This window comes from Cupressus sempervirens, chromosome 3 (genome assembly GCF_028749045.1).
Source record: "Cupressus sempervirens isolate cs-2001-9-10 chromosome 3, ASM2874904v1, whole genome shotgun sequence".
NCBI classification, from domain to species: Eukaryota; Viridiplantae; Streptophyta; class Pinopsida; order Cupressales; family Cupressaceae; genus Cupressus; species Cupressus sempervirens.
This window is the reverse complement of record NC_143120.1, coordinates 390,966,071-390,985,245: the sequence shown is the minus strand read 5'-3', so window position 1 is coordinate 390,985,245 and position 19,175 is coordinate 390,966,071. Positions and strand designations below refer to the sequence as shown.

Below are 19,175 nucleotides of genomic sequence, written 5' to 3'. Positions count from 1 at the left end.
TGGAATTTGACCTGTTTGAGTTATTGTTGAAGTAATTGAATAAAAATATGGACAATATCAGGACTTCAAAGAACAACCCGTGCAAATTTGGTTCTTTATTAACATTCTTTTCTTTTATCTTCAAAAGTTTTTCCCATCAAAAGGTATAGTAGTATGGAAGAAAGATACTCCTATTCTATATCAAATTAATGATTTCATTGCAGAAATGAGTATAAAATTTGATAGCATTATGGATAACTACTTTGAAGATTTCAAGGAGAAGATGAAAAACAAGTTCAAGATTCCTCCCAAGCTTGTTGAAGACTATAGAGATGATGTATGTTTTATGGTTGATTGTGATAGAGTGTACATTCAGGCAGTTAGGCCTAGAATTGCATGGGTGAAACCTCTTCCATATGAGGTTAATATTGATGAAAAAAAAAGATATCATTGAAGCACTGGTGAATGGGTCAGTAGATCCTAAGCTACCTATTTTTGGAACCTATGATGAGGCCAAAGCCAGAATTGAACTCGAAATCAAGCTACCCCAGACAATTAGCAAAGGCAAGAGGAAGATTTCTAAGATGAAAACTGCTAGTGCCCCTCTCATGCTTACCAAGGGAAAAGGAGAGGATGAAGAAGATGAAGAAGAAGAAGAAGAAGAAGAAGAAGAAGAATAGGAATCATAAAAGGAGGCAGAGCCAGTGAAGAAAAAGGGTAGAGTAATCATTACCAAGCCACCCAAGGCTTCCATAGTTGTTTTCACAAGGAGATCCAAGAAGAAAGGTGGTAGTGAAGTTGTATTGAGCAAGCCCCCACTCACCTTTCAAGAAAGGTTGAAACAAATGGAAGAAGGAGTAGGCATCACAAGCTTCAAGGCCCTTAAGTTTGAAACAAGAAAAAATGCTAAGAAGATGCAAATTGAGGAGCCAATACTCAACAAGATGGGAAAATGGAAATATTTCCCTGATCAAATTGTACCTCAAATTTCTAATGAATTGTTGGCAAGATTGTAGCCAAGGTTAGAATCAGTTGTATAGACAACAAAAGATATATATGAGCAATCATTGAGGAAGTTACTACCTAATCTTACAGATGCAGAAGTTAAGGCAGCAATAAAAAAAAATGAAGGTAAAATGATGATAAGATTCCATACATGTTTGATTTTGATCAAAAACATTGAACATGTTGTTGGAGATGCAACAAACATGTGGAAGAACATCTATCATCTGCACAAGCCTAATGAAGATCCAGTAGAGATCAAGGATGATGACAGTGATGATGATGAAGACAACAACACTCCATGTGTCACTTTTGATGTTGAATATTACCAGGCACTGAAGAAGGATAATGAAGAGAAAGAAGAAGAAGCTGAAGAGGAAGGAGATGAAGAAAGTGATCCAGTAAGAATTGCAGCACAAGCCATAGCCTCCCTTTCTCATTCTCCACCTAAGATTGCTACATCATAGGGTTGGAGATAACTTCAAAAAATATGATAGAAACTACAACAAACACATCATATGTTCAGTCATTATTTGCTACCTCACAGCTCTAGGTATCTGCAATGGAAGTGTCTATCACTTTAGCTACCGAGCTGCAAAATTCTTCATCAGCTCTTGAGTCATCTACTTCAACAGTGTGTTCAACATCCAATTCCACAATTTTGTCAACTTCTATTCTAGCATGTACAAGAAGTTCCCCATCATGTTCTATAGTTTTGTCTACTACAACTTTGATAGCACCAATTTCTGTTCCAGTTAGTTCTTCTGTTGTAAGTACTCCACTTTGTGCTCTAGTTGTTATGACTTCAATATTGGATACAATTAGCACTTCTTTCATTTTTCCTTCAGTTGGACCTATTCAAGTTTTTACTACAAGTCTAGTTATTTCTACAATTATTTCTATTCCTAAGTCCAAGGCAGTAAGGTCAGAAGTGGAACCAAGGACACCTCTGAAACTTCTACTTACTGGTAAGGAAATTGATGGTGACATTGATTTGGACAAGGAAGTTTTCATTCCTAAGTTGGATCTGGATACTGCTACAGCTGTTGAAATGATACCAGTCAGTCAACTTTTGGAGCAGAAGGCAAGGCAAAAACAACTAAGAGCTGAAAGAGATAGAGAATTCACAATTATTGAAAATGCTAAGAATATAATAATAGAGGCTATTGGTGTTGATGTGGATTCATCTCAACATATTTTGCTACAATTGGAAGAAATAGTAAATATGCTTAATGAGGATACCTCTGGCCAAGAAAAGTTAATTAATAAGGCAAAGAAGAAGTTTGATAATAATGTGCTCGAGCACATTGCTCAGCACATTGCAATAAACTAGGTTGAACTATCTTCAATTTTGAGCAATCTTGAACATTCTTTCACCAATGTGACATCACTTTTTGTTAAGCTTTGTGATGTTACCAAGTATACTAAGGAGATCAAGGAGAAACTCAATAAGATTGATGCAGATATGAAGGCAAGTGCTCAAAGGCTACAACTTGACACTAGCTCAAGCTTAACACATCACATCAAGGTGAGATTTTTGTTAGAATTGCAGGCAGAATTGCTAAGAGAGGAAGCTAGGATTAGGTCCACACTGATAAATATCCAAAATATGATCCTTCCAATTATGGACACAATGCAAAAACATATTGCATATTTAAAAACATTGGTCTAGGATAACAATTTTTCCATAGCAGATCATATGATTGAACTTTCTGCAGAAGTTCAAGTGGTACTCTCCACTTGCAAGATTTTGCAAGACAACTAGGATAAGACTTTAGCTCTTATTCTCAAGGCACACTTTGAATTTCTCTCACATTTTGGTGTCTCTATTTGAATGTATTGCATAACTCTTTGGCATTATTGTCAAAAAGGGGGAGTAAGAGATGATAAGAGACTTGTGGAGACAATAAGGGAGAAAATAGATTGATATATGTACAAAGAGACTATGTTTATACTATGCCACATGTATGGGGGAGATATGTAAGATATGTGAGATATGTAAGATATGTATATACAATAGCTTTACAAGGATCAATTTTGAGAAATCAAAATCTATATTTTAGAGTGCATAAGGCTTATAAGTGTTTTTGTCACTAATGCCAAAGGGGGAGATTGTTGGCATTATGATGTATTTGTCATTAGTGACAACACTTATTCAATTCTGAATGATTACCAAGCTCATCACTTAGTCTACAGTTTACATCGACCATTTAGTGATTTCCAAGTAAGTTCAGTAGTTAAATAGTTCACACTGAGCATTCCTGAAGCTACCGAGTGAGTGTGCAATCTAGCAGTGTTTACCGAATAGATAGTGGTCATCAAGCTTCACAGTGTCTATTGAGTCATTAGTTTGTGTGATGAGAATCCAATGTCTATCGAGTGATGGATGTATAGTGTTTATCAAGTGAATGCAAGGTAAACAAAGGATTCGGTATCTACCAAGTGATACTATATCTAGCGAGTCTCCAATGGTTATTGAGTTCAAAGCTACGCTATGTGATTAGTATGGACAGAGCTTCTACTTCTAACAAGTGGATGACAATATTGAGTAATGCAGTGGATGCCAATTAGAAGGTCACCAAGTCAGCTATTCAGAACCTGAGTTTCTACTATTTGGCCGACTCAGTAATATTTTGTTTACTTGTGTTTTAGCCAACATTGTAATTGAAAATATTGGAATGGTATATATGTAATGTATTGTATCATTTGCAATGTATGGATGTAAGTATCAATGAATGGATATGTAATGTTTTGAGAAGAGTAAATGTGAATCAGTAGCAAAACAAAGTATTCAACAAGGTCTACAAGGAGCAGTAAAGTTATATCAATCACAAGAGGTAATTTGTACGTGAAGGACCTAATCAGTAATTAAGTTGTATGTCAGATCTACTATTTCATCCTGACAGGTGAATCAATTTTCTAAATCCTTTAACGAGGTAGACTTAATAGTCTTTGTTTAAATCTCTTAACAGAGTGCATACTTCATTGTATGTTTGTAAAACCTCTAACAAGCGGTCCAAATTGCTCTTAATAGGGTAGATCATCATAAGTAGTCAATGTAAGCCCTAACAGGCCAACTTTATACTGCATTAGTGAAGTTTTGTGGGTATCATCCCCACCCCAATTTTGCTTTCTATTTGGAAGGTTTCTGGATCACCAAAATACTGTGTTCATGTGTTATGAATGTTTATCTTTTCTCATGTATGCAATAGATTAGATGAATGAATGATGAATGGATTAAGTGTTGAATTAATTTAAAGTTTTTGAGGTTACTGATTTACCTCTCCTCTCTCAGTAACCTAGCTAAGTTTTGATTATTTCCAATAGATGGAATATGTCAACTCAAAGGAACAAATTGCTGACATCTTCACAAAATCATTACCTAAAGATGCATTTGAATATCTTAAAGGTAAGTTAGGGTGATACCCCTATCAAAGGCCATTTGAGCAACAACATAACTGCCCTGCATCAAATGAGTTGATTGTTGAAATATTATGAATTGATGCAAAGGATACTTACTTTAGGTCTTTGCCTAAAGTAACTAAAAGTGCTGAAGTTCCAAATCAGTCACAAGCATGGTGATAGAAGGAGAAGTTGGAAGTTGCAAGGTCTACATTTGATGCTAAGTCTTTGGCATTGTTGTCAAAGAGGGAGAAATAGAAAAATTGATCAAAGTGGTAAGCTACAAAAAAGAGGGAAAAATATCAAAAATTGATTAGACATGTCATATAGAGGGAGAAATAGTAGAAAAATAGTAGAAAGGAAGGTAAAAGGAAACAACAACCAAGAGGGAGAAGAAGAAGTAAAGAAATTAGGATAGCAGATCAGAGAGGGAGAAGACAGTGTATCAACAAAGAAGGAAATATGGAAGCTGATGAAAATAGTATTGGCAAAAAAATTTCTTTTGGCATTTGACTTACTATTGTAACCTAGTTAGCATTTTGATAACTTGGTTGATCAGTTTGGTTTGCCATCAATGCCAAAGAGGGAGGTTGTTGAAATCTGATTGAAAAGATCATTATTGAAAAGGGAGATTGTTGCAAAGAGGGAGATTGTTGATAAAGAATATTTTCAATCATTGTTTTGTCACTGATGTCAAACCTGCTATTTTTTGGAACGACAATTGCTTATAAGATCCAAGTACTATCACTTAGTTGATTGATGAAGAAGATTTAATCAATAAGCTGCAACAAAAACACCTAAGGGAAAGGTTGAGTTATGGTTTTGTAATGAAGTACAAGGATCAATTAAAACATTGACAAAATGATTTATTAATAATACACTTGAAGATACAGAGGTTGGCCACACTTAGAAACTCTAGGAGGATAAGTTTTAACAAAGTTGTCTGCAAAGCTTGACTAAATTTATCAGTGAGTGTTGAGCAAGCTAGTTCACGCCAAGCAAATTTTTAGTAGGAGTCGAGAAAATGTAAAATCTAGTGTGTGCCAAGTGAAACAGAAGGAGCCAAGCAAGTTCAGGTGCCGAGCAAGTAATAGGTGTCGAGCATCAAGAAAAATTTAGTTGATGTCGAGTGAATCCATAGTAAGTGTCGAGCATCAGTAAAACATAGTTGGTGCCGAGTAACACAGTGTGTACTGAGTATCAGAAACTAAATAGTGTCGAGTTGCTATATTATTTGAAAAGTCAAAGATTTACCAAATCTGAGTCGACAAGTTTGTTACCTTGAATTTTGTGAACCAGTTAAAAGATAAGGATGATGAGCTGGTGGCACATAATTTTAGGTAAACCATTTTTGGTTGAATTCAAGAGGATTCTTCATGATGTTTCTAGAAGGAACAAGATAAGGGTAGATTCATTGAATCCTGCTTAATCCATTCGAACCAAAATTAAAAGCGAGAAGACTATGAGCGAGAAAAGTATTCCAAAACTCTATTTAAGGAGTTACAGATCAAGAAGCAAGAGTTGCTAAGATTTCCAAGTGGTTAAGTGGTTGGTTGGAGATAGTATGTGGTGTTAAGGAGAAGACATTGAGAAAGAGGAATAGAGTACAGAGACCCTGCCTCGATAGATGACCACAGAAGTGATTGCATTGGCACAATGAGCATGGAGACTCAAGGAGACAAAGCTTGAAGGGAGGAAAAGCTGTTAGAGTTATAGAGACTGAAAGCCAAGCAAAATTTATGAGCTGAATTGAGACCTAAAATCTACAAGTTAAGTTGTGAGTTGTATAAGGTCAAAAGCCCTTATTGTTACTCTCTAGCAATTGTATCAATTAGGGTAAAATCCTATGGATGTAGGTTGGTTTAATAGCCATATGTAAATCCTTTAACAGGGTGGCATTCCTAGTGAATGTTCTAAAGTCCTCTAACCAAGCCCGCTTCTAACAAGGTGGTTGAAATCCTTTAATTAGGTCACATTTAATAGTGTGTTGTAGCCTTTAACATGGTAGACCTTTCATAGGGCATCACTTTAGAAGAGTGAGAATTGAGTAGCATGTTACTAGTGGTTTTTCCCAAATTGGGTTTCCATGTAAACCACTATGTTATGTGTTGATTCTTCATGTGTTATTCTTGTATGTTGATTTTTCAGTAACTTGCTGAGATGAATTTTTAGCTTGGTTGTATAATTAGTTTAAAGGGCTCACTATACTTAGTGAAAAAGTTTTAATAGGACATTTAGACCTTGAATAATTGATTCACCCCCCTAGTTATTCTAAAGCATTTCTAACAGTATCTCCCTAGATGTATTCACACACACACACACACACACACACACACAAATAATGAGACTTGACCACATGGGCACTTTGTGCAATTTCAAGTATAAATTCAAATCTTTGGCAGGATTTGACTGTCATTGAAAAAGTTATATTTTAGCTCTTGAAAGAAAGTCCCCAAAGGTTCTAATGCCACCATCTAGTCTGTACAAAGATTTTATTATAGGTGAAAGAACATAATTGGGGCCACATAGAAAACCTTCATCGCCTAAGGATGAAACCACCGCCATTCCCATACAACCATGCTAGAGAGAAGGGGATTTTACAGAATGACATAATAAAATATAGAAGTAGAGATCCCCATGCATATTATTGATTCCATTCCTTGATCAAGCCTAGTTAGAACCAATGTTACACGTAGATAACCTCAGCCAATAAAAAAAATGCTTCCTTAAACCTCTTCTTCATATTGCTACATGCAACATATTCTTCTTTCTAATTATTAAAAAATAGAATTAATGTGTATACTAGGCCAAGAAACCCATGCATTAAAATATATTTAAGTAATCTAAATATTACCTTTGCACACAAATATATATGTTCTACAATGTCAAGGCCCCATAAAATTGGTTCCCTATATTTTCTCCCATGCTGTATATTGCATCTCATTTGGCATCGGCCCTATAAATTTAGAAGAAAAAACTATAGATAAAATCTAGTACTAGAAATCACAAAAAAATAGAATGAGAATATATAATTTTCAGTCAAAGGATTTTAAAAACAATAGAAACTGGCCAATAATTTTAGCTCCCTCTTCATCTATCTATCTACTCAAAAGACATATAGAAACAAGATGAATTAATAAGAAAAGTAGTAACCATCATGGAACCAACCAGTAAGGTATTGGTGTGAAGATAATGAGGAACATTATGAGAACTAGATGCAATGAGACTAGACATATCTTTAAAATTTAATAAGAGCATAGCCCACACCATGAGCTAACACCATGATCTAGGAAACCCAAAATTCACCCTAAGGAAATGTCAATCAAAAACAAAGAAAACAACCAAACTTCAATTTTTTTAAACATATATCCTTGTTTCTAGCATTAAAAGTTATCCAAACGAAACAACTATTGAAACTTCTAGTGTGTTATCAAAGCTAAACAAATAAAGAATGAGATAGACAAAAATTCTCCATTCAACGCAAATAAAGAAATGGAATAATTCTTACCTAGAGAGGACGAGATGATGACACATTCAAAGGCATTAGTGAAAAGGCTAGACAATTTTTTCTGTGTGAGGCGTTTGAACTCAATTGCAACGAAAGCCATGCTAAATCAAGAGCATCTTACTGATGAAAAGGAAGTCATTGATGTGGTGGACAAATAACCAATTTAAACCCTCTCTAAAAGTGCAAGAAGTTGATAAGATACATAAATATCTCATAATGTGATAGTTGGCCTGTGACCTCTACCTTCTCTAGTTTAATTCTAACATGCACTAAATATTAAGATCTGAAATAATGAAATTGTTGAAACATGAACAATGTAGCCATTTTTATTTTATCACTTAAAAACTATGACATCAAAAAGTAGAAAAAAGTAAGATCTAAGACTAATGCTAAAAATTTACTACACAGTTTAAAAAGAATAGACAAATGATTAAAACATGGATGATGCAACAATTTTGACATATATCAGTGTGTAGTGTTTGACACCAAGATTCAAACCCCGCTAGAATATTATTGTTGAGTATTTATGTTGGGAATGAGATGATGAACCTAAACCTATTAGCATGCATCTGTTGCTTCAATTGCTTTACGATTAAATAAGAATATGAAAATCAAAAGTTTCATTAATAGACATCACTTGGAGCTTCTCTGAGTGTAGAGGAAAAAAAATTATCTGCTCTTGCACAAAAATTACTTATAATTATGTTGATTGGCATTTTGTTTGTTCAAGATTGTTCAAATATTCCCTTTCATAAATTCAAAATTATTATCCTAATACAAGCATTAAATTTATTGCGAATTGCAACTATAGGGAAAGGTCAGTAGGGAGGGATGAAGTCTGAATTACAAGTGATGGACGATGGAGGCTTGCGACAATTAAATTTTTAATAAATAATGGTAGATTTTGGAAATCATTTTTCATATTTTCAATTTTTTAAAGCACTGAAAGTTATCTTTCTTCAAATGACTTAGTAACAAATATTTGTTGGTTGTTGCTCAGACTAGAAAACTCTGTTTAGATTTCATCATTCACAATCAATCTTTTATTTATAACATGATAGCTTACTTGCTTCTTCTATGAAAAATAAGATTTTTCATCAATTTTTTTGATGAAATATTTGTAATTCTTCTTTTCATTCCTCTAAAACCTTCCTTGTCCTAATAGCTTCCCATTTTATTATGTACTTAACCTGAGCTTAATTTTTTTGAACAAAAAGAAATTTCAACCAACCAATTCAACACAAAGAAAGAGAAAATTGAGACCTTACCAGATCACATTCTACACAAATATGCAGTAGATACAACTTTAGGAGTTGAAAATTAATATGTGAGAAGTAGAAAAGACTCTCTGAACTCTGCAAAGGGAAATTAATGCCAAGAGAAATGGATGCCACCCGTGTAGATAATAATGCCACCAGGTAAGCAATGACAAAGTAGTGCAGACATCTGTCCTCTTTTGGTGTTTCATGTATATGCAGTGGACGCATCAAAGCTTATGTCCAGAAAATATGACAATTTCTCCTACCCAAAATAGAAAAGACCACAAAAAAAAATCCTCTTAGCCAATGAAAAATTAAGAATTAAATAAGGAAATTTTCATTTTAATAAATATTTTGACTAAACTATAGAATATAACACATTATACACAGTTTTCAAAAACAAAGCTAATAGAAATAGGCACTTGAAAACTTTAGTCTCCTGCCTAGTGGCAAGGACTAATAATGTAATTTAAATGTTATTTTGGTACTTAAACAGAGACAAGTTTTAAAGAGCAACAAATTTATTTTATCTTCTTGTTTCCACTATTTGTATGTATTGAATAATCCAATCTTCTTTCTTCTAACCACTTTCTATCCCCCCTCCCCAAAAGAATAAAATAAAATAAATAAATAAACAAAAAAATAATCATAGAATTAGTTATCCCATATTTATATACAATGTTTAATCAAATTTATCATTCCTCTTCATTTCCATCGAGAAAAAATATTTTATATAAAAGCTAACACTTTAAAGAAATAAATTATTAATTTATAAATTTCCATGCCCTCATAGATATGTATTCACATAAAAAAATTATTATCTAGCATATTGCATTTGAGATAAATTCCTAATTTAATATTTTTACCTCTTCAAAAACATAGTTTTAATCAAATTATTTTTAAATTCAAAATTAGGGAAAAATAAGTTTTAAATGCCTATTTCATCAATGAGAAAAAAATATATATAGTATAATATTCACTTTTTGATAACATAAATAAAAAATAATTATGTAAATCAAATATTTGATCATTTTAAAGTTAAGCTTAGAAATAAAATATTTAAATCTAACATGTAGAATCTATAATTACATGGTGTGTGCTAGATCCTTGGACCACACTCTAATAGGGTATAATTTAGTGGCTAATATTCATAAATTGGCTAATTTAAGAATTTTTTGGCTAGTATTTTGGCTAATAATTTAAGATTTGATACAACCTAAATCACCATAGTTTTATAAAATTCAATTCTAGAATATTTAAAATCGCTCAATAATTTATTTTATTGAAAAATTTTAACTCAAATATTCGCCACAATATTCGTTACATGAATAGATTTGAGTAACCTAAATATAATATATTATTGGAGAAATTAAATTGAATTGACCAATAATTATCATAATTATTAGTTAATTTAGGGATATATCACCACTATTTATTATTCACTATTAATTTAAAGTATATGTAACGATTCTCATAACATTCCACAAGGTAAAAAAATGTTCAATTTTGATTTGTAATATTCCATGGTGATTAATGAACTTCCTATTATTATTGAGATTCGTCAATATTTTATACAAAAAAAAATTATGATTAAAAAATAATCGCCAAAATTAATCATATTTAGAATAAAAAATTGAGAGTTTCACCAATATAAATAATTTTGTTTTTTCAAAAGAATGAAATATTCACCAATATTTTATATCTTTTTTTGGAGGTGGCTTTCTTAAAGTTTACCTTGCACTCTAACCTTTCATCAATAGATGAGCACCAAAAGTCATAATCATAATCCAAATTTGCATAATAATTTTGTTCCATTTATCATTAGGAACATCTTTAACATGCATCATTATATTAATTCATTGAACATTTAACTATTCAAAAGTATGCATAATAAATAGACATATGTAAATTAAGAAAAACACTTGATTCAAAATATAATATTATCATAATATAAGTCAAAGAATCATGACATAACAAGCATTATCTCATAAAAGTGTCCACTCAGAAAGTTAAACACGTCATCAAAGTAGTCATATGAAAAAATATGTTCATAATTGACTAAGTTCTAGAAACATGAAACATTTCGATTACACTCTAGGAGAAGAATCAATCACTTGGAAACACACTCACAAAAGATGAGACATGACATATTGTCTTAGTTTTTGTTCGAACATAAGTTGCCTAGAAGAATGATAATACAAGGAACAACTCTTTGTTATTTTCAATACTTTCAAGCCTAAAATAATATATAATATCCATGTTTGCAACTCCTTTGGGTTTGGAAAAAAAATATTTAGCATCACCCTTATTTGGGTTATCAAAATCAACGGTAGTTAATGTTGCCATTTTCATACTTCGTAGCTAATAACTAGTGCATCTTTTTTTTTTGGTTCGTGACACCAATGAGAAATATTTAGATTCAAAACTAATTTCATATAAAAAGAGCTAAGCCAAAATCAAATCCTCTATAGTATTGGCCTAATTCAAACTCATCCAAATATGTTTAACCAGTTTCATATAAAAAAAGCTAAGCCAAAATCAAATCCTCTATAGTATTGGCCTAATTCAAACTCATCCAAATATGTTTAACTAGTGAACTTCAATGAATATTTCTACAATTTTTCAAATAAAACTTTGGGTTGTGATTCAATAGTTGTTCAACAAGGCTAGGTAAGATGCTATATTCTTTCAGAAATAAAGCTCATAAGTTTAAATTTACAAGGTAAGAGTATGAATGTCTTATATATAGTAGAGTTGAGTATTTCATGTATGGAATACAAGGTAATCATGTTTATATAAATCATTTATAGACACAAAACCAAACTTTGTGATGTTGTAGACTACAAAAGAATCCCTAAGTCTTCAAGTTGTGGGCCAATGAAAAATATAACAATTTAGCCTAAAAAATTGTTCAACTTTAATTTGTAATGTATTTTCTACTATGTTGTATGGATTTTTTATAGGCTCGTGACTGGCTAAAGCTATTGTTTCTATTGTTAATCACTTATTAAGTCATTTTGATAGTGGTTTGTTCAACTTTAGCTAGTAATGCAATTTTAAGTTGGATTGTATGATTTTTCCTACAGGTTTTATGATTATTTGCAAGCTATTGTATCTATCATAAGTCACTCGGTATGTTTTTTTGACAGTGTTATCATCTTTTCTTTCTTGACAGACTTTATCTACGTTTATATTTTTATCTTTATATTCGATTCAATACTAAAAGACAATAGCTATCTTGCCTTTTAAAATTAATTTTTAAAATATGATTAGATTTTAAATGACCTTTGTGAACACCACTTAGATGCAATGAGTGTTAAATGGACCATTTATTCTCATGAGAGATTATTTATTTTGAACCACTACTCATAAAACATGGTTCAATAAATATGACTAAAAAACTACAGACTTGAACCCTATAACACTATAACAATATCATAATAAAATATTTCATTTTAAAAAAGTATTTTTTATATTTTAAATAGTTTATTGGACTCACATGATGTATGTTGTGAGTTTAAATTATATTTAAGAAAATCAAAATTTTAGAGTACTTGTAATTTTAAAAGATGCCTCTATGATTATCAAAATTCAAATATGACCACTATCTAGAAGTTCCTTTGAAATAATAAATATTCCATATATAATTTAATACAACTATGGCTACAACCAAAAATCTCACCCAACATTCATGAAACTAGAGGTTAGGACTCTTCATAAATTATCTAAACATTTTTACTTGAAACAATACATAAGTGCACCTCTTTGCTATTATTATGAATATGCTTCCAAATGCCAATTCTAGGTTCTAATCTTGTCCAACTAAGCTTCAAAGCAGAGATCTCACAATTAAATCTAGAAATATCATACACAAATTATGATGGAGTACATAAATCTAATGTCTGTAATAGAGTCTTTGTGCAATGTTAGAAATTGAAATCAAACTCATAATTTGAGATTCCATTGCTTAAATCTATGACCAATTCAAAGTGAACAAAATCCAATTGCAAAGTCATCAATCGTGTAGTTCAGTCTATATATAATAGAATATATCATAGACAAACAAAGAAAAATAACACAAGATACAAAGATGTGACATTGAAATTAAAACATATTTAAATTAAAATTATAACATTTTACTAACAATGAGATAATTAATTCAATCAAAGTAGGACATTGATATAAAGACTTGTTTAGTTAACCTTTAAACTATTCTCCCAAACTTAATAATTGCAAACAAGTCTCTATCAAATCAATTTTAGTTTTGAAAAGAACAATAATCAAATAATCAAATTCTCCATTGATATCAAATCATAAAATTCTCTTTAAAAATAAACTATGGTACTAACATCTCTTTAGATGCTCTGGAAATTGTAAAGATAATCCTTTTACTTTATCAGAGATTTTTCGAATGATTGATATTTTTTGTTAAACAATTACAATGAAAAATCACAAGACTTGGTGAAGGTTTTGCAAATGAGGTTACAAGCATAGTGGGTTTAACCATGGAGGAAATTTCATAGTTAAGTGTTCACGTTGGAGTAGTGCTAGGATGAGTGATCTCCCGAGAAGTCCTGGTGCTTCACCTCTATGACCATCACCTCGATCCAATAAGTTCTAAATGTTCCATTTATTCTCATGAGAGATGGATTTGTGTTGAACCACTACTCATGAAACATGGGTTAATGAGTTTGACTCAAAAACTACATAGTTAAATCTTGATAGCAACATCACAATTTGACTTGCTATGGAAATTATCTCCTACTTATCAATTGATGAGCTTAACGAAATTTCTACTGAATGTTTCATTAGGCACAACACTTGGTGAAGGTTTTGCAAATGAGGTTGCAAGCAGAGTGGGTTTAGTCATGGAGGAAACTTTGTAGTTAAGCATGCTCAAGCTGGAGTAGTACTAAGATGCGTGACCTCCCGGGAAGTCCTAGTGCTTCACCTTAGTGAGCATCACCTAGATCCAATGAGTTCTAAGTGTTCCATTTATTCTCACGAGAGATGGATTCGTGTTGAATCACTACTCACGAAACATAGGTCAATGAGTTTGACTCAAAAACTACACACTTAAATCTTGATAGCAAATATCAAAATGTATTATTGTTAGTCAATAATGTCTATAATGAAATAGAAAAATTTGCAAAAACAACCATATTTACTCATAACTTCAATAAAAATTCTTAATCGACATGATGAATCTGCAATCGATTGTGTTCTAAAGGCAGACAGTATGTGACTAGCAGGACAAAGTTAGTTTATGCTATAAATGGGATCAAAACAACTCTTTAAATTTCAACGTCTGCGGGGATAGCTCAGTTGGGAGAGCGTCAGACTGAAGATCTGAAGGTCGCGTGTTCGATCCACGCTCACCGCAATTCAATCTGCTTCCAAATCTTGTTCGAAAAATTAAGATCGAAATTGATGAACTTAAATTTTTAATTTCTTCACAAATAACCATTACAACATTTTCATTTTACCAACCCATGCTCAGCACAAAATTAAATATTAAACCTATCAATCGTTAGCAGCCATCAAAACTAATAGAAAATTCCTAAGACACTACATTTTAAAAGGGAAAACTCTCTTTGAGACTTGTGTACTAGGAAATATTTTTGAATTTTTAAAAGGGCATATCAAAGCAAATTAATATAGAAACAATCAAGTGAACATATTAGTCTATGGTTATTTATTATGTGCAACTTTATTCTTATGAATTCGTTTGAGTAATAATTAATTTTCTATCTATAAGAAGATTTTTTGATTTGATAATACAAGCAATGAAATTGGAGATTAACACTAGGTTATATGCATTATCCGTGGACCTTGGCCTTATTTGATCTATAGATATGGAGTTCTAACAAACTCTACAATGGAGTATTTACAAAGATTTTTGTATGTTTGAATGGAACCACACTTCATTTATACAAATCTTCCTACGATGATACAAACATGTATGATGTTTCGCAAAAGATGGTTCAATGGCTTTAAGAAAATTCAACATCTTTGTAAAGTGTTCAGTCGTATCATACTTAAAAGTTGTCCAAAAATTACCAAAAACCTTGTACTTAGTCGTACATTATAACTATATTTGGAAATGCTAATATTAACTATAATTCTTTTTTGAAGGCATCCATTCACTAGAAATGTAACAAACATGCAATGTGATGCACATTACAATATCAACCGAAAGGAATAATTTTCAAATCCTTCAAATGTTTTCTTATGAACTTATAATTTAACCCCAAAAAAGTATTAGCACTAATCTTATAACTCTATGGTAGTCCCTTAAACTTTCCCTCATTTGAATTAGGGTAAAAGTCTAGAACAATTTTTTTATTTTCTTCAATGTCTTAACTCTCCGACCTATATATGAATCTATTGTCTATGGCCTTCTCTATACTAAGTTCAAAAATTATGAGAATGCAATTCTTGACAATTAACTCTAATATCCTAAGGGAATACTCTAAAGAAGATTGTGTTACCTTGCAAAGAATTTAGAGGAATAAAATATATATGCATGTGCATTTTTCATGATTTCCTAATAGCATTAGTAGCATAGCAGTCATCTTTAAATTATTACAAGATGTATAATCTCAAATGAAAACTCAATTAGTAATAAAAGAATATAACTTACATGTTTGATTATCTATAGAAATCCATAGAGTTAAGATGAAAATCATTTTCTTCTAATGGAAGTTTGTTATATACAAATATGACCTAGTTTATTAAATGAATTCAACAAAAAAGGTTGCAAATTTTTATTTTGTGTTTATTTAGGACTTACAATAGTGGGATACACTTTTTTGCCCAAACGAACACTGTGAATTTTTTTTTTAATTCCACTTTTAGATAAATATTGTTGTCAAACGGTTACACATTTGAAGATGAAGTAAATTAGAGTCTTTTAGGCATTTTTGTGTAGATTCTAAATATATATTTTTATTTTATTTTTTGAATTGATTTGATTCAATTATTTTTTCTCCCATAAAAATTGGTATGTTGCTAAAAACCTTATTTATAAAGAGTGACACTATTTTTGACAAGCATAAAGTTTTTTCTAAAATAGACATCAATGTGATTCTTTTGAATTTAGTTTTTTAATATCCATACCAATACCATGAAGTTGGTTTTATGACTTTATCCTTAGGATGTCATGTTTTATTAACGTTTAAAGTTTGCCTAACACTAATCTTGATGTACATTGTGTTTGAAGCATGTAACTCATGTATTTGTCTAATTTCATATTTTCTTTTTATAATAGAAAGTAGACTCTGATACAAAGATTTTGTTTTTTTTAAAGAATTTTTATTCTCTTGCTTACTATTTTTTCATGAACATCTAATTCAAAGGTTTACTTTAGATAATAAACGTATATTTGATTTACCTCAAAAATATATGTACATAATAAACTCAAAATATATCAAATCTATAACCATTAGAAAGTTTGTTCTGAGTACTTATTCTAGGAAAGTGGGTTTGCATTAAATTTTCCATTTGCTCTCTAATTAAGTCCCCAAGCCAAGCTTTCTTCAAAAACTATTTAGCCTTTGCAAAATAGGCCTACTCAAGGACTTTCTAGTGAAAGTGCTTTCTATCAAAAGTATTCCAGGTACTTTCAATCAAAAACATTTTACAAATTTAATATGATTTTGAGAAAACAATTTCTATTAAAAGTCCTAGTGGGTTTCTATTGAAACTCGCCAATCAAAATTTTTGGCATTCCTATTTTTGGAGGAATCAACAACTATGTATAGCTATGTTTTGTGTGTGGTTAGTCAATCTCTCTTTATGGATCTTCATCTTCATCTTCACTGAGCAAACTTCTACTTAGAAGTAGAAGTAGACTTTGTAACCATAGAAATAATATTATGTTTTGGATGTTACCAAATCGACTTAACTAATTATATTATACTACATCTATAACCCGTGTGCCTCCTCATGCTACTAGTGCAATCCCCTCTAGTCATGTGAACTCTTCTTAATATGTTGATTGTACTATATTCAAAACTTTGGTTGACAATTTAGGCCTTCTCAATATGTTACCCCTTATGCTGACAATGTTTCTAACAAGGTTCACCACTTCCCCCTTATGGTGAAATCCCATTGGCAGTATTGCCTAGATATTTTTTCAATGACATAGAGAAAAACAATTCTTTAGTCTCATTCATCTCCCCATGGTGTGGGTAAGTTCTCTACCCACTCTTGAGGCGGGCTTCTAACTTTTTTGTTAGTGTGTTTAGCTTGACCTTTATCTATAAAAACCAACATATTTGTTATTGTGTTGTTGATCTCTTTTGATGGCTTTGGATTATGGTTGTGTCTAAGGGTCAACGTCCTTGTTATGCTAGTGACTTTGATAAAACAAGATCATACAACTTCATTAAAAGTTAATGTCTAGCCAAAATTCATCTATGGCATCTACTACAATTTGAATTCTTTTATTTTATGCAAGTAAAGAGTAATTATCAGTAGTTGAATCAATCATTTTGTTTGGTGACTATACTTGTAGTTGGGGAGAAGCTTCAAGATGTCTTACTTATCTAAGAATTATTTCACTAAACATCTTCTACATAACTATTTTTAAATTATTTTATTAATGTTTTGTAATTCAATTTAACATTATAACATTAAGAAGGGGTGTTGGATTATACACAAATACAATAAACATGCACCAAGAAACTTGAATCTACATAATTAAATTTGTGATTGAATAAAACAAGTTTTTTCTCCTATTTCATTTGAGTCGTTGTTCTCTATTTTGATTCAAGATGTGCTCATTATGGCTATGGAAGGACCATTTCTAGCTTGAAAGTTTCTTATAGTGGTGTGTGATATAGGTAACTCCATGGATGGGAACTTATAGAAAATGCAATATTTATACTAATATTCGCTCTTTCTTGCATGGTTCCACAGGAATGTAAAACTTAAAACTCAAATATTGCATGTTATAATGAATTTTAAATAAAGTTCTATGCCCCTATATTTTATCTCTCTCTAAAAAGTAAAAGTGCTTTAGTTAAATTTCTGATTTCGTATAGAGGTGAAGAACTTGCATTCTTGACAAAGAGGTCACAAGTATGTTTGTCTCATTTATTGTAAAATTGGATATTTCTTATATAAAGAATGGGTTATACCATACTTATAAGTTATTTGTAGACCCAACAATAAAATGTGTAGTAGAATTAGATTCTTCTTATACAAAGAAAGGGATAGTCCTATATGTTGAATCTTGTGTCATATTGAAATAACAAAATATTTTAATTTGAAAAAATGTTGTAAACAATTAAAATATTTATGATTAGATGATAAGATGTGTAACATGAATTAAATTATATTTAAGAGCAACAAAACTTTGAAGTACTTTAATTTTCAAAGATGATTGTGCAATCATCAAAATTAAAAAAATATGACCTATATTCTAGAAGTTCCTTTGAAATGACAACCAATCTATCACCACTTAAATAGAAAATTGGCCACAACCACAATCCCATTCAATAGTCATGAAACAGAGCGGAATACAACAGAGCTTACCCGATATTTCGATTAAACTATGATTCGTTGCTGATATTTGCGTTTGAAATTTTTATTATTTTATTATTTTATCCCTGTTATTAGTTCAAGATTTATATTATTTAACAATTTTTCATCTGCGGGGATAGCTCAGTTGGGAGAGCGTCAGACTGAAGATCTGAAGGTCGCGTGTTCGATCCACGCTCACCGCACGCCACAATGGTTCTCGTTGCTGTTTCATAGGGTTGCAGGAAATAATAATTATTTTTTGTATGTCTCTTTTTCCCTGTCTTTGCTGATCAGACATTTAATAAAAGTTCGTCTTATTTTCTGTTCCTCCTCTAAATTACATTTCTACTCAATGTTATTTCTGTGACAGTTCTATTGTAGAATTGTAACACTTTTTCAATGGAATTATTGATGTTGTAAATGCAATAGTTAGCAGAATTATCTTTATGTAAATAATGACAACCCATTTTCATTTATTTAACTTATTACATTCTTTT

At 31.3% G+C, this 19,175-nt stretch overlaps 2 non-coding genes across 2 annotated transcripts; both read left to right on the top strand.

Moving 5' to 3' along the window:
• Positions 1-14,460: 14,460 nt before the first annotated feature.
• Positions 14,461-14,533, top strand: TRNAF-GAA (transfer RNA phenylalanine (anticodon GAA)). The gene has a single exon. It is a non-coding gene; the product is annotated as a tRNA-Phe (tRNA).
• Positions 14,534-18,808: 4,275 nt separating this feature from the next.
• On the top strand, positions 18,809-18,881 carry TRNAF-GAA (transfer RNA phenylalanine (anticodon GAA)). The gene has a single exon. It is a non-coding gene; the product is annotated as a tRNA-Phe (tRNA).
• Positions 18,882-19,175: the final 294 nt, after the last annotated feature.